General features: G+C 39.4%; 1 protein-coding gene across 1 annotated transcript in view; it reads right to left on the bottom strand.

Annotated features, from left to right (window-relative positions):
* The window catches only part of LOC124779271 (serine/arginine repetitive matrix protein 2), an 874478-nt gene that overhangs the window by 799314 nt on the left and 58432 nt on the right, over positions 1 to 16732 (bottom strand). The gene's annotated exons all lie outside the window — the stretch shown is intronic.

The raw sequence follows: 16732 nt of genomic DNA, 5'->3' as shown, positions 1-16732 counted from the left end.
ATCTCTTGGTCTCCCTCTACGATTTTTACCCTCCACGCTGCCCTCCAATACTAAATTGGTGATCCCTTGATGTCTCAGAACATGTCCTAGCAACCGATCCCTTCTTCTAGATTATATAATTGTAAGACAGAGATTTAGGAACCAGGTTTTAAATTGTAAGACATTTCCAGGGGCAGATGTGGACTCTGACCACAATCTATTGGTTATGATCTATAGATTAAAACTGAAGAAACTGCAAAAAGGTGGAAATTTAAGATGGCACCTCGATAAACTGACTAAACCAGAGGTTGTAGAGAGATTCAGGGAGAGCATAAGGGAACAGTTGACAGGAATGGGGGAAAGAAATACAGTAGCAGAAGAATGGGTAGCTCTGAGGAATGAAGTAGTGAAGGCAGCAGAAGATCAAGTAGGTAAAAAGAAGAGGGCTAGTAGAAATCCTTGAGTAACAGAAGAAATATTGAATTTAATTGATGAAAGGAGAAAATATAAAAATGCAGTAAATGAAGCAGGAAAAAAGGAATACAAACGTCTCAAGAATGAGATCGACAGGAAGTGCAAAATGGCTAAGCAGGGATGGCCAGAGGACAAATGTAAGGATGTAGATGCGAGTATCACTAGGGGTAAGATAGATACTGCCTACAGGAAAATTAAAGAGACCTTTGGAGATAAGAGAACCACTTGCATGAACATCAAGAGCTCAGATGGAAACCCAGTTCTAAGCAAAGAAGGGAAAACAGAGAGGTGGAAGGAGTATACAGAGGGTCTATACAAGGGCGATGTACTTGAGGACAATATTATGGAAATGGAAGAGGATGTAGATGAAGATGAAATGGGAGATACGATACTGCGTGAAGAGTCTGACAGAGCACTGAAAGACCTGAATCGAAACAAGGCCCCCGGAGTAGACAACATTCCATTAGAACTACTGACGGCCTTGGGAGAGCCAGTCCTGACAAAACTCTACCACCTGGTGAGCAAGATGTATGAAACAGGCGAAATACCCTCAGACTTCAAGAAGAATATAATAATTCCAATCCCAAAGAAAGCAGTTTAATAAGCCACAGCTGCAAAATACTAACGCGAATTCTTTACAGACGGATGGAAAAACTAGTAGAAGCCAACCTCGGGGAAATTCAGTTTGGATTCCGTAGAAATGTTGGAACACGTGAGGCAATACTGATCCTACGAGATTAAGGAAGGGCAAACCTACGTTTCTAGCATTTGTAGACTTAGAGAAAGCTTTTGACAATGTTGACTGGAATACACTCTTTCAAATTCTATACAATACAGAACATAAATCTACAGTACCTTCCTATACAAAACGCATGAGACAAAACGGCATAGGAAAAAACCTTCGTGATGTCTACACTGGTCCTAAGATTTTGTTCTGGAATTTTCATTATCTCAAAGTATGTAATACAAAGTTCGACTTGATACGTTAAACAAGAAAACAAAATAAAATAGGTAAATCTCTACTGAAAGAATATCGTGCCACGTAAAGATGCAACTAAAGAGAAAGGATACTTGCTTCAGAAAGGGTATATTATCAACGAATGAGAACGTGTCAAGGAAACAGAAAGGTTAGGATAAGGCTCTTATCTCAAAATCCATGTAAATAACCGTTTTTAGACATTGGCAGGTACGTCATAAAAATGAAAAAAATATTTTGTCTGAAAACTTTTGTTTCTGTTTTTTTATTATTATTATTTGGCAACTGAGTTCTGCTCCTCGCTTGCGATGCGACACAAAATTCGAAAAAAGTGTTGTAAGAAACTAAAAGGGTCAATGCGAGTTACTACTACTATTACTACTACTGCTAATAACAATAATAAAAGCAGACATAGGGATTACAGTGACGTATGTTCTGTTCCCGTTGTTCTAATTACATTTCTCATAATATGATGTTCCTATAAAATGTAGGAAATGCCACGCTAACAGGAAGGTGGTAGCAGTACAAAAAATCTGAAATCTGGGAAAGAAGGCAAGTGGTTCGGGGAAGAGCGTGGAATTACAGGTTAGTTTTACCTGGAAAACAGAAAATAGTGGTTCTACACGTACACACGTTTGACAGGCTGTTTCCGTAATTGTTTGAAATATGAATAAAACACAATGTAACCAGTTGCTGAAGTTTAAGCTTTTTTTAATTACTACGCGTTTTGGATACTTTTCTCCATCGATAAGTGGTTGTTTCGGTGTTCAGCTTAGGTTCATTGCTCCTGGGAACACAGTGATCTCCATATATATAAAATTTTTTAAGTTTATCAGCACTTTTTTCGAGGATGCATCTGAGCTTAACATATTCACTGTTTACAGATTGTACTAGAGATGTTACAAGCATTTAGCGTCTCCTGGTTTACAGGTGTGTTGGATGTTTCTTCTTCATACGATGTGCAGAGATTGTAACAAACTTACAAACAAAGGATATTGTTTTTTCCTCTTTTCTACATAACTTCTACATAAACGAAAAATATATCTACCTTATTTGCGAAGTATGTCCTCGATTTTTATTATTTTATCCGTTAAAAATTGTTGGTGATCGTGACTGTTAGCACAATAGAAAAGTTTTTCATAGATAACCCATTACGTTATTTATATAATAAAAAATAATAATGTAAAGTACTTTTCTTGAAGTCTGAGTTTTATTACGTCATATAAAATGTTCATTAAATGCATGATTATTGTATAATACTATGTGTAGTTTGAAATAAACTTTTTTAAATTGTATGGACGGTATATTTGAAAAGTAAACGGAACGCAGTTCCTCTTTAGAGAGAAATATGTGCAAATTATATAGAAATTTGTATGAACAATGTGTGTGTGTGTGTGTGAGCGAGAACAATATCAGCTGATGTATGACGTTATAACAATTTTCGCATATCCTAAGAGGAAAAGGGAAAACATACACCATCTCTGCAATCCAGGAGGCGCTAAATACCTATAACGTCTCTAGTGAAATTTAACAAACTCTCAAGGAAAGTATACAATGGAAGAAGAGCAAGGCAGAACTTGTACTACATCAATTACAAAATATTTCTACTTACGATTAAAAGCATTCTGCAATCAAAGCGACAATACAGTCTACATATTTCGACATTCTTGATTTCCAGAAGGAAGGCTCTTGAGCTTCACATCGGAGCTGTTACCTGATGATGAAGTAAGAATCCGAAACGCTTCGTTGAAAATATTGATTATGATTTTGTTGTTATTTATACTAGAAATAGATAAGTACGAGGGAATGAGGGACACTCTAGACAATACGACAAAGATACTGGTTTGCTGTTGGGTAGGAGGAAGGCAGTAGGTACATGCCAACAAAGAAGTTATGCCAGTAATAACAGCAGAATATTTAATTTTCTGAATATGGACTGTTTTTGGATCAGACGAAGGTTACCGAGCAGTTGTTCCACAGATGCGTGGCTGAAAGAAGGAGGAGAAAGGTTTAGAGTAATGCAGAGCTAAGATGCAGGAGGCATCGGTCTTTGTATTTGTACTTACATATGGGGAGAGATATTAAGAGGAGAGTGATTAACAAACCAATCAAGTTTGAATAAGTCATAGCACTCTCTCCTGTATAATGACAGAAGTTTAGGAACTTGATTAATTGCGCCACTTCGTTTATCGTGACTGTGTACTGAACAGACCTTTGCGAAAGCGTGCTTCACCTGAGACACGCAAGTGTTACACAGAATGCGGCGCGTGGGCGCCGGTGGAAAGTCGATGTGGTTAGGTCGCCCGGTTAACATTTCTGGTGTTGTATAAAGACTGCCAAAGCAGTAGCACAGTTCGAGAAACATTGTGCAACGTGCCCGCGCGGGAATGTCCACAGCAGTACTGCGTCACCATGATCAATTTAGGTATGACGATTTGTAAGGCAGGATTGATGAGTCTTATAAAATTAGCTGGAGATTTTGTTAAGTGCCGCCTCTATAGGAAATGTGGTTCTTGTAACAGACCTTTTTCCCTGTATGACCACGTATGTCTATAGAACAAGGCAGACAAGACAGGCCATCCAAAATTCATCCAGAATGAGTGAATACACTGTCTAACAACAAGGTGAATCTCCCAGAAGATATGATTGGGCTATCAGTATAACTTCGTGCACGTACACATCATCAGTGGGTACGTGAAAAAGTAGAGTTTCAAATATTTGTGCCGTAGGGAGGCCACCAGAGTGTATTAGTTTAGTTCGTGTTTAGTGTTGTTCCCAGATCTGGTAAGGTACATAAGGGATGTGAACAGTGTCAGACATTGAGTGATGGTGGTTATGGACACGGAGATGCTACATACTCGTGTAAAATCATGGTTGTCAACACCTGACAGAGTTTGAAAGAGGCCTCTCCTGGCTCTCCACTTGGCCAGCCGATTGGATCATGCAATATCCACATTTTGGGAGCATTACGCGCGGTGTTGGACTGCTCGTGAAGGGGACACATTCTGTTTATCAAGGTTCAGGTCGAACACGTCTCGCAACGACAAGAAAAGGTCGCTGTATTCTGCACCAAGCTCGTTGTAACCCATTGAGAACAAATAATGGACTCTCACATCATTGGTAGCAGACTATAGCTCGCGCCACGTAAGACAACGCATCCGCCTATAGAGGCGGAGCAGCGAAGGGATGAGAACTACACATGCGCGGAAGCAGAGAGCAGGCAAACAAAGTCCACGTTGGCAAACTGCATTGCTGTGGACAACAATCAGGCTCATTTGCCTACGGTACATCATATTATACGTTGAAATCTATGAGGTGAATAGTAAATATTGAAACCAATTTCGATCAGTCGTCATGAGAGAAATATTAATTGACGTCTTGACGACGTTGCGTCCACTGCTCTACAGATTTACTCTGTGTGACATCGGGAGGCGAGAACAGCTGACACAGCTTTTTGAAGACTGGAGTACAACGTTTCTCAACATGAAAATTGTCTAACGACAAGATCATTGAAACTGCTTGCAATAATAATCATATATTTCGATTTGAACTGTATTAAAAGTAAAAATTTAATACACTAAAAAATTAACTTCAAGCACAAGCCGAAATCATTGTATTTGCTTGACATCTGCTTCTATTCAACAGAATTTTTAAAAATGTGTATAAGGTGTGTGTGTTGATGTGTTTGACTGTAGATAAATGTAATCACTGTGCATAACAAAGAATTAGTGGTAGAAAAATTAATGAAAGGACCATCTTAAAAATGGTCAGTAAGTTGTCATATTTTTCGCGGTTAACATGCATTATGAGTGTAAACTATCTCGTTCGACATTACAGTGAGAGACCGCATTTATAATCCATTGAACAAGCAAACAATTAACCATCAGCTGCGAATAACTCCAGGGAATGATGACCGATAACACCGAAAACGACCGATATCTCGATAAAGTAACAGTTACTTTCATTTTAGTGCCTTATCCAATTCGTGTCTTGAAAATGACAGGGGTTTACATGTGGAAACGTCGGTCTTTTGACGAATTTATCCAGCTGCATTCTCGCGTGTTATTGGAGCATACAACATGGTGTTTGTGCTTAATATTTTTATTTTTGAGCCAGGAAAAAAGTCCGCTTTTCTGGTGTTTATGCTTGGTGTTTTCTCTGCAACAGTTGAATTATATCTGGCAATGACCGACTTTGAATCAATGTATGACAAGAATTGTGAATCACGTCACGAAAATGACAGCTTTCATTTCCGAATGGTAGTCACTGCTGTTTTCCTTACACGTAAATACAAGTTTATTCTCAGAAACGAAACCAGACAAAGAGAACACATTCCTATGAAAACTTTAAACCCGCCAGTACCATCATTCATTTCGCAGCAGATCTTCCTGGAATGATTCTAATAGATCCATGTTTCATCAAAGTAATACTCTGTTGAACATCTCCTTCTCCTGTATTGTGAATCTTTATATGGGATGTAATTCATGCTGCACCTATGTCACTTCTTTGAACTAAAAACTCTTCTTAACATATCTGGAACCAACGTCTTTTAAAATTCTTTACATTGACGAAATGCTTACCAGTGAAGCTTATTTTCTCCTGCATAACTGTAACACATTTTTGTGATGTTGGGCATATATCATTCACTTGGCGCGCTTTAAAACATCGTTGTCACATTTACTGCCGCCCCTGATTTTTTTTTAATCGCACTTAAACATCTGCAATACACATTCACAGCTATACTGCTACAAGAAAGAAAAAGAAAACAACTGATAGCTGAATGAACAATTCGGTTGTTGCAAAGTATGGCAACACTGCAACATGTAGGAGCGAGATTCTCGGTGTCTACTCGTAGCTGTAACTCGCTGCTAACCATTCGGAAAGAGAATGAATATTATTGGCTACCAGTGGCTAGCGGAGGGGGATGTGCAGAACAGATGAAAACTGGGCCGCCTTCAAACATGACGCAGACTTTAGTAGCAGACGGACAAGGGATTAACCGGCCCTTGCACAGGCTGCCATTAACATTACAACACAAACGGCTGCGTTTGGAGTACTACTGTGGCCGGGAAGAACTGGCTGATGATGAACGGCATTGCACTGTGGTAAGTGATGAAACGCGGTTCTGCACTACCCCGGATGGTGATCATTGATGGCGAATATGTCGGTGGCCTTGGAAGAGATCCCATTCTTCCATTGTTCTAGAGAGGCACAGTGGTGTTGGTTCTGATGTTATAGTACACAGAGTGATCGTTTGTGATCTCAGATGACGGAGGTCTAATGACTGAGAGAACTCTGACAGCAGAACGGTACGTTACAGATATGCTGTATCCTCATGTGTTGTTCCTCATGTGACAGTTATGGGCATACTGGATCCTCATGTGTTGTTCCTCATGCGACAGTTACAGATATGCTGCATCCTCGTGTGCTGTTCCTCATGTGACAGTTTCGTAATGCCACTTTCCAATAGGACAACGCTCGTCCACACATTATACGTGTCTCTATGAAATGTGTGTGTGATAGATAGTCCCATGGTAGGGAAGAAATGGTTCAAATGGCTCTGAGCACTATGGGACTTAACTTCTAAGGTCATCAGTCCCCTAGAACTTAGAACTACTTAAACGTAACTAACCTAAGGACATCAAACACATCCATGCCCGAGGCAGGATTCGAACCTGCGACCGTAGCGGTAGCGCGGTTCAAGACTGTAGCGCCTAGAACCGCTCGGCCACTCCGGCCGGTGGTAGGGAAGATCTCCAGATATCTTCAAAATGGTTCAAATGGCTCTGAGCACTATGGGACTTAACATCTGTGGTCATCAGTCCCCTAGAACTTAGAACTACTTAAACCTAACTAACCTAAGGACATCACACACATCCATGCCCGAGGCAGTATTCGAACCTGCGACCGTAGCAGTTGCGCGGTTCCGGACTGTGTGCCTAGCACCGCTAGACCACCGCGGCCGGCGATAGGGAAGATCTCCAGATATGTCTCTGATAGAACACGTGCGGGACCAGCTCGGATGTCAACTCGGCCAAAGTGACAGTATCCAGGATAGTAAGGAGTAGTTACAATTGTTGTGGGCCAGCTTGTCACACGAGAGGATAAAACGGCTTTAGAACACTCTTCTCAACCGAACCAGTGCATACAACCAGGCCAGAGAGGGGGAAACGTCATACTGATAACTCGACCCGTACAGCCAAGTTCTTTGAAAGAAATGTTCAAATGGCTCTAAGCACTGAAACGTCCCCTTTGAACAATTATATACGACTGTGCTTAACCTGACACACAATATTTTTAGCGCAACGCAATCTGACTTTCAAAATTTCCTACTAAAGAATGGCCCTGACAAACATTAAACTATACCTTTCACAAATCACTTACCTCACAAAAATCTTCGCTGCTCAAGCTACTGCAATACAGCGAGCGCCACTACTGCCAGCTAAATAAAAGATTCAAACTACTGAAGGCACTAACTACTGATAGGGATAGTTAGCAAATGAAAGATATTAATAGAGAACAAACAATGTATTTACCTTGATATCATCATATATAAATATATCAGTTCATGAAAAATTACAAAACTCCGCCATCTCTCTCCCCACATCCACCACTGCTGGCGGCTCACCTCCAACTGCGCAACGCTACGCGCTGTTCACAGCCAGCTGCCTAACACTACAATGGCGAGTATTACAACAATGCAAAGCAGCCACAGACTGCACACAGCACAGCCAGTGATTTTCATATTGAGCGCTACGTAACGTTGCCAATAAGAAAACATAAACAGCCTACTTACATAGCGAAAACATAAACAGCCTACTTACATAGCGAAAACATAAACAGCCTACTTACATAGCCCCCATGCTCCCCACAAAAAATTTTACAAATGGGATTGGGCAGTGGCCAATACAGATTTGAAAAATTTTTCATAATTACAATAACAAAGAAATCAAATGCACACACTTATTGATACAATGTTGGTCAAAAGCTAAAAATTTCTCACAGTCCATAAAGACAGTCCTAATCGTACATAACAGTAGAATAGCAGTGTTTTTTCTCAAAGTCTGAGCAGTAAAAGAAAATGCACACGGAAGTAGTGGATTTCCATGCAGTCTTGAAGAAGTAGTGTTGTCCTTCCAATGGAAAGACAGTGCTGACTCTTGATATGCATACAGGTAATGGGCCACAACAGAGCAAACCCACAGCAGAGTCATTCGAAGTTCTGACGAATATTGGTAGGTAGGGCATCACAGAGCAGACCCACTGGAGTCCTGGTAGAGATTGTGGTATTGGTGGGCCACCAGAGGTGCAGACTCACTGCAGTCCTTGTAGAAATAATGGTATTGGTGGGTCATCAAAGATGCAGACCCACAGTAGTCCTTGTAGAGATAGCCAGCAGCCATCGGTTGTGACTGTGCAGGTGCACAATCACCATTGAAGAGTCTTGCGGATGATATAGCAAGTCCATAAACCACCACTTGTGCACTCACATAGTTTTTGGAATTGTCCTTAGAACCAGCAATGCTGTTATCCAGTCCCTTGCTGAATCATTAACACACGTGCAAACACTATCAGTCCCTACTTCTCACATATTGTCCACATACTATGACCAACAGAAACGTGTGCAGTGAAATGTAACTAACAAGTTAATAATGTCATGAACTGGTGACAATTACAATTTTATAACATAAGAATACAATAACAAAGGTACAAAATACATCATTAAAACATAATAATACAGATAACATTTGTAGTACAGGCTTTACAAAAGAATAGAAATAAACATATACATCAGTGTTACAAAAATAGTGACATAAGTACATACATAAAATAATGAGAATAGTTTTCTAAACATTAATTTCACACATGAACATTGAAACAGAACAGAATTGTAAACAACTTTACAAAGAAAATAACATATTATTAATGCAACTTATATTTGAGGACAACAGTATTCCTCCTCATAGTGAATATAGCTTAGTATTAGAAGAGAAAAAAATTCTATGAAACAGTACACAGAGACAGGATGAAAACAAATACACAAGGGTACACAAACACGTAATGGGATAACACCAATAGGAAAGGACAGGGTTCGTTTTCAGTGTAACATTTGGTACTGCAGTCCAACCCAAAACTTCATATATCTTTCCTCTTATTTCATCCTTTGTTTCCACCAAAAAAATTCTATCTAAGCATGCTTTCTGTATTTATATGTTGACACATTTCTTACCTCAACATTTATTTCCAAGAAAATCCTACCTAAACCTGTTTTCTGTACTTTTTTTCGTATAACTTCTGAATGCATTTCTTCCAATTCATCGCAACTCATTCTCTTAGAGGCTACCCCCTCTTAAGCTAACTTAAATCTACTGAGCTCAGATGCTAAACTAAGGGACGAGGCAATGCAGCATCACATAACAAATCAACACAAACAGCAATGCAAAAAAAAATGCAAATTGGCAAAGCTAGCAGCATAAATGAGCAAAAGTCAAATTCAATAACACTATGCCTGGCAAACAGCAGCAACTTATACCTAAACATGACATAGCGCAAGCAAAAAAAATATTACACTAAACAACAATGCAGATAAGGGAAATGTATATTCACATCTTAATGTCTATGTAATTAAAGTGGTGCACCACAAGAAGATATTCTACCAAAAAGTTACCAATTACTTGAAAAGAAAATTATGAATGCAGTTACTAGTTCCTTCTTATTGTTCTTTCCTTTCCAAGTGCTCCTTTTTTAAAGAATGTGGATCATAAAATAATTATTTAATAGATCTGTTGACAGAAAGTGTTCACATTAGCAAATGCATTTTATTTTATAAAAGCAATGCTGCAACACAGCTGGAAAACAGATGTCAAATGAAATAAGCAACTATGAAAAGCAAAGCATAAAAATATCATTCAATAGTCATGTGGCATTTCGTAAGTTAGTAGAAATTCTCTCAACTCTCATAGAAAGACGCTTGTCATAATCAGGTGTGCAGATGTAAAAATATTTCCCATCAATTCATAATCATTTCAGTAATTAGCACAAAGTGCGAGTAATCATATGTTTTCAAGTAACGAGGGTGTCGCATTAGCGATGAAAGGCACACCCTAATGGCTTGTTCTCCAGGTGTTTGACACGTCCCACGTCCCCTTTTTTTTTTCTACCTGTGCCGCTGAAAAGGGCTCGCAATAATGGCTTTTTCTCCAGGCGTCTGACACAGCTGGGTGCCCGCGACGCATTACGTGCAGGTGGTCACTTAACTTTCGTACGGAAATATTTACCGCTACAGTGACAGTCATATATACAAAATTTCACAGGTCGAGAATTTACTTTGCAAATGTGTAGAAACAAAATCCTATGAATATAACAGTGTCCAAAAAATGTTCAGTGGCATTGTGATACATTCACACATGATTCACACATGTCATAACTCTTAAAGTACGATTCTTAGTTTCCAACATCCTTTTTCACAAGTCAAGAGTCCCTACCCACTATTCATTACTCCTTACCTTATTACACATATACGTATCCATCGACACTCGTCAATATTTCGTCATTATAAATATGAAGCATATTCAAATAACTCATATAGCCTCAGCCTATTAATCATAAACATACCTCAGCAGCATAATACACATCGTCGTCGTAAAAATAACATCATAACACCTCAGTCAAATCTCAAAATCGTCGTAGCTTCCTCCAATAATTAAAAAAAATTCTCTGCTCATGTCAAAAGTGTCATCTGCCTCAAACGTACTTTAAAAATCATAATCCCTTTACCAAATACATCATTCAAAGCTCTCATAGTATCACAATGGTTCCGAAAAAATATGAACAGTTTCACAAAGTACAGACAAAATACAGTTTCATAAGTGTGAAGTTATCCAGCTGTGTAATTACGTAAACATCTGTCACTGACGTAGTAAAAAAATGTTTATCTCTCAGTTAAATGATCAGATAGCTGTGTAATTTGTGTGTTAGAGAAATATGGTACCGATGTGTAAAGTTGTATAAGCAAATACCATATTAGCTAGGGTTCCTTGTGGTTGCCACACACATGGTACACAAAGTAAGCGTGTACCCCCCTGAGGATTAATGTAATTATACTCCCAGGTGTTACAAATTACCGCAATGGAATGAAATGTATCACGGAAAACTTTCTTTGTAATTAAAAAAAAATCTTTAAAAATAAGTGTTTTAAGTATAAGATTAATCACTCAAATGCGTGTACTGTAGCGCTAAACTGTGCATCTTGTCGCAACATAATCTCTGTGGAAGTGTCGTAGTTATCGTCCTCCGAAAGCTAAGTTCTGCAGAAGTCAATGTACTTACCACATGATAAACAAAAGTGAAATGCTTTGCGTATAGATGTCGTAGTTATTATGCTTATTGGCGTGATAAAGAAAGTACTGTACAGTAACGTAATGTTGTGCCACGAAAAAGGCTGTCTCATTGTTGCTATACCACAAAAGTTACTACTAAAACATGTTTTTCTTTCCAGAAGAATTCAGAAAACTGTGCAGATATAAAACAGATACACCGCAAAAGCAACATTGTAAATTGTCACTCATTAGTAGCGTCGTGATAAAAATCGTGTAGCTGTCACATAAACTAACCTCTGTGTCATCTGGTATCTCTCAGAAAGCACTTCAAATTCAGAATGTATTTTCAAATAAACCAAAATGTTGCATTAAAATCTCATTAGCAATACTGGTAAATGTTCTAAGTATGTAAGCCTTATAGTCGTTCCATAATCGTGCAACAAACAAGCAAGAATGTACACACAATAACACTGTGACGTCTGTTCACTATAACAATGCATTCGTCATTTCTGTTTAAATAAGTTCTCTTGGTTCTTGACTGGATATTTCACTTCAAACATTGTTGTATGTTAACAGATTCTAAGTCTGACAATGCATATTAGTAATGTGAAGCGAAAAATTTTATGGCAAAGACTAAGTTAAAAAGCAGATTATCTTTCAATAAATGGTTTTACATGTGAAATGTGGTGTAAACCTTTACTCTTCCTAATACGCAGAATTTCAACTTGAATGCAATTATCATGCGGTATTCGTCCGTAAAGAATACTGGAATTTTGCTCAAGGTTAGCGTCAATGTTATTTTTCTCTGAGCCAGCCGGCGCACGCGGCTGCCTGCGGTGTGAGTCATTGTCTGTTTCTTTGTTGGCGCGCGTCGTTACTGGGATTAGGAGGCCTAACTTCTACGAATTCGCCTTGCCGAGAGGGCCCAGCTCTGTTAGAATCCCGCCAGTTCTGATGCAGTTCAGGTCTGTCGTTACGATCACATCGTCTGTCGTCATGTCGATAGCTCCTGTAGTTTCTTTCGTGTCGGTCACGTGGTGGAGAATTTCTCCCTGAATCGTAACTGTGCGTCGGACTGTTGCGCCTGAATTTATTCTGCCTCCCTTGATAATAATTATTCTGGTTCCCATATTGTCTGTTTCTCTTATTGTCTCTGTGATAGTCATTACCACGGAGAGGTGATCTTTCCCTGTAATTATTACTACTCTGCCAACGCTTGTCATACGGGTGGTGTCTGTTTTGGTCACGATATGTGTTGTGAGAATAGCCTTGTCGTGTCCAGTTATTACTTCTTTCATCGCGGAATTGCGACGGATGTGACCTGTAATTGTTGTGTTCCTCTTTCCGCATTCCGCGATTGTCAGTGTCAATTTCCAATTCTTGTAACAGTCCCTGAAAAGCTTCAATGTCGTCTTTGCAACGTCCTGCCAAAATAATATGTCGTAAATGTTCAGGTAATTTGATTAAGCAAATGCGGATGAGTTCTGAGGGGCTGTATGGGTTTGACAGGTACTGATTCTTGTGCAACATGTCTTCAAAATATTTCACAAGACTGGAGAATTCAGATTGTTCGAAATGTTTCATCATTATGATACCATGTTTTACCCGGTCTTGTGTGGCTTGAGACCAATATGCTGAGAGGAAGGCATGGTAAAATTCTCCTTCACTGTGGCAATCGTGAATGACCGACCGCATTCTTACAGCTGGTTCATTCTCTAAGTAGCCACACATAAATTCTAATCTGTGCTCTAATGACCAGTTGGGAGGAAAACAATGAGAGAATTGATGGAGCCATGCTTGTGGATGAATGTCGTTCCCAGAATTCTTAAATGTCTTGAATTTACGTGTAGTAATGAACAGCTTATAGTCAAAGTCATCATGTCGGCGAGTCGCATATCGGTCATTGTTATGTCGTTTCGGCGGTTCCATTTCAAAATTCGGTGCACCTTGCCAATTTCTTTCATAACTTCCGAAGTGTCCTGTGTTATTATTTTGTGGTTGTTCCGTATTTCTAAGTCCCTCTTCCCGTATTGGGGCGCGAGTATCCTCTGAAATACGTAATTCTTGTATTAACTGTGTCAGCTGATCTTGTACTTCCCGGATTTCTCTTTGGTGTTGCGTATTAATCTGATTCTGATTTTGTTTGAATTTCCTAATTTGTTCGCACTCTTCAGTGTCAGTGAAGGCTACAGGTCTTGTGTCATTCAGATCATCATCTACCTTTGTAGATAAGTTAGTGACCTGATCCGAAAGTTCGGCTACTTTCTCCGATAGTGAACACATTTCCTCAGTGTGTTTTTCTGAACCAAGTTTCAGAGTGTCCATTTGTGTTGAAATCGTATCTACTGTGTCCTTTAAGTTTTCCTGAGTTATTGCAAGTTGCGTAACCGAATCGGTAGATGCAACTGAGTCAATTTTAGCCCACAAGGTCTCATGATTTTCATGAACAATGGCTTGCAGTTCTTTTATGGCTGCTTCGTGATTCTGTAATGCATTTTCATGCCGCGAAAAAATAGGTTGAAAATGCTCACAAATTTGTGTTTTTACGTCATTACAGACTTTTTGACATTTCGATTCAATGTTATGTAACTCAGTAGTTAAATCTTCACGTGTTTGTTCAAGCGTGGTGTGAAGATTTTGTTCCATTGCGTCTAACTGTTGCTGTGTTTGTCTCTGGTGTTGTTCCATTGTGTCTAACTTTTGAAGATTTTCTTCCACTGTGTCTAACTTTTGCTGTGTTTGTCTCTGATTTTGTTCCATTGTGTCTAACTTTTGAAGCTTTTGCTGTGTTTGTCCCATTTGTTGTATTAATTGTAATAACAATGCATTGGTGTCTGAAACATGTTCCTCAGTGCTTTTCGGCAGTGAATTTACACCGGAAACATTCACATTTTGACAAGCAGAAAATGTGTCTTGACTTATTTGAGAAAACGGTGAGGATCCAAAACCTGAATCTACAGTATTTGCGAGATCGTGTCGTGTCATTTCGGCTTCCTGAGGCGAGCTATTGCCGACCGATCGATCGATAATGCTGCCCTCTTCACTAATTGTTTCACTGTCCACGCCATTGTTTGACGCCCGCTCCATTTCCCTGTGCACAGTTACCAAATTACTACTTTGAACATCAGTAAATTCATTACTCGGCGGCGCTGATAAGCTACGCTCGTCATCACTATTATTTCTCAGTTTAGTTTGGAGCCTAGTGTTACGTTTTTCACACGCCATTATTGTCACAGTATTTCACACGATAACAAAGAAAAGCACAATTTGAAGATCAAAAATAAGAGAACACATTAAAATAGCACTGAAAATAATATCTAGTTAATTGCAGCTGCGAAATACTTGGTGCAAATCTACATGCATGCCAAAACTGTTTTACTGTACAACAATGAAAGACTGCAACTACAAAGGAGATTTTCTCTACAATTACGCGCTAGCAATAAACAATAGCTACACTAATTACACAAACTACAAGAAAAAATCAGAAGATTCCAGTGAGGTATCCTCGGCTAAGGGTCGACATATGAAACGTCCCCTTTGAACAATTATATACGACTGTGCTTAACCTGACACACAATATTTTTAGCGCAACGCAATCTGACTTTCAAAATTTCCTACTAAAGAATGGCCCTGACAAACATTAAACTATACCTTTCACAAATCACTTACCTCACAAAAATCTTCGCTGCTCAAGCTACTGCAATACAGCGAGCGCCACTACTGCCAGCTAAATAAAAGATTCAAACTACTGAAGGCACTAACTACTGATAGGGATAGTTAGCAAATGAAAGATATTAATAGAGAACAAACAATGTATTTACCTTGATATCATCATATATAAATATATCAGTTCATGAAAAATTACAAAACTCCGCCATCTCTCTCCCCACATCCACCACTGCTGGCGGCTCACCTCCAACTGCGCAACGCTACGCGCTGTTCACAGCCAGCTGCCTAACACTACAATGGCGAGTATTACAACAATGCAAAGCAGCCACAGACTGCACACAGCACAGCCAGTGATTTTCATATTGAGCGCTACGTAACGTTGCCAATAAGAAAACATAAACAGCCTACTTACATAGCGAAAACATAAACAGCCTACTTACATAGCGAAAACATAAACAGCCTACTTACAGCACTATGGGACTTAACATCTGAGGTCAGCAGTCCCCTAGAACTTAGAACTACTTAAACCTAACTACACTAAGGGCATCTCACACATCCATTCCGAACAGGATTCGAACCTACGACCGTAGCGGTCGCGCGGTTCCATACCGAAGCGCCTAGAATCGCTCGGCCACAGCGGCCGGTGTTCTTTGAAAATCTGACTATTTTACGATCGTTGAAATGACACTACATACTCCCTCAACTCGTAAGGTTTCATTACATTTCCTCCTCCCCTTTCGAGTGCTTCGCTTCTCATGTCAGGCAGTGTTTAACGAAGTGCGGAGTTTACTAACTTACAGTGGAACATACGAATTTTCTGACATGTGCAAGAATGTTTAGTATTTATCTGCTGATCTGCAACATTGACCTATTTCCTATGGCTTGTGAAGAGCCTTCAAAGAGGTCTCCACGTAGCATGTGTGTAACTTAATTAAATAGCAGCACTAAGACAGCGTCGCAAACCACTACCCAGCCATCAGAAAAAAGCTCCCAGAAAAAGCCGTATTGTAGCAAATGTCAGCAAACATTTGACTAATTTGCTGTTGCTGTGTTTATTTGTATCGCTGTGATATCACTGTCACTAAATAAATAGTCCCACAAAACAAGTCGGTGTCAAATTTCGGCAGCTGTGAACGTTAAAAAACACTTACGTACCACAGAAGGTTGGCTACGCTCTCCATAGAATCAATATACACTATCTCATCAAGGCGGATCCGTCAATATAAAAGGAGACGAAGACTACTGTCAGCAGAGGAGAAGTAAGAGTTGAATGGGTGATCAGGAAAGCACAGTGGCCTCGAACGTGGACTAGCTG

Source organism: Schistocerca piceifrons, chromosome 1 (genome assembly GCF_021461385.2).
Source record: "Schistocerca piceifrons isolate TAMUIC-IGC-003096 chromosome 1, iqSchPice1.1, whole genome shotgun sequence".
NCBI lineage: Eukaryota > Metazoa > Arthropoda > Insecta > Orthoptera > Acrididae > Schistocerca > Schistocerca piceifrons.
Note: the sequence above shows the minus strand (reverse complement) of the source record. Positions and strands in the feature narration are given on the sequence as shown.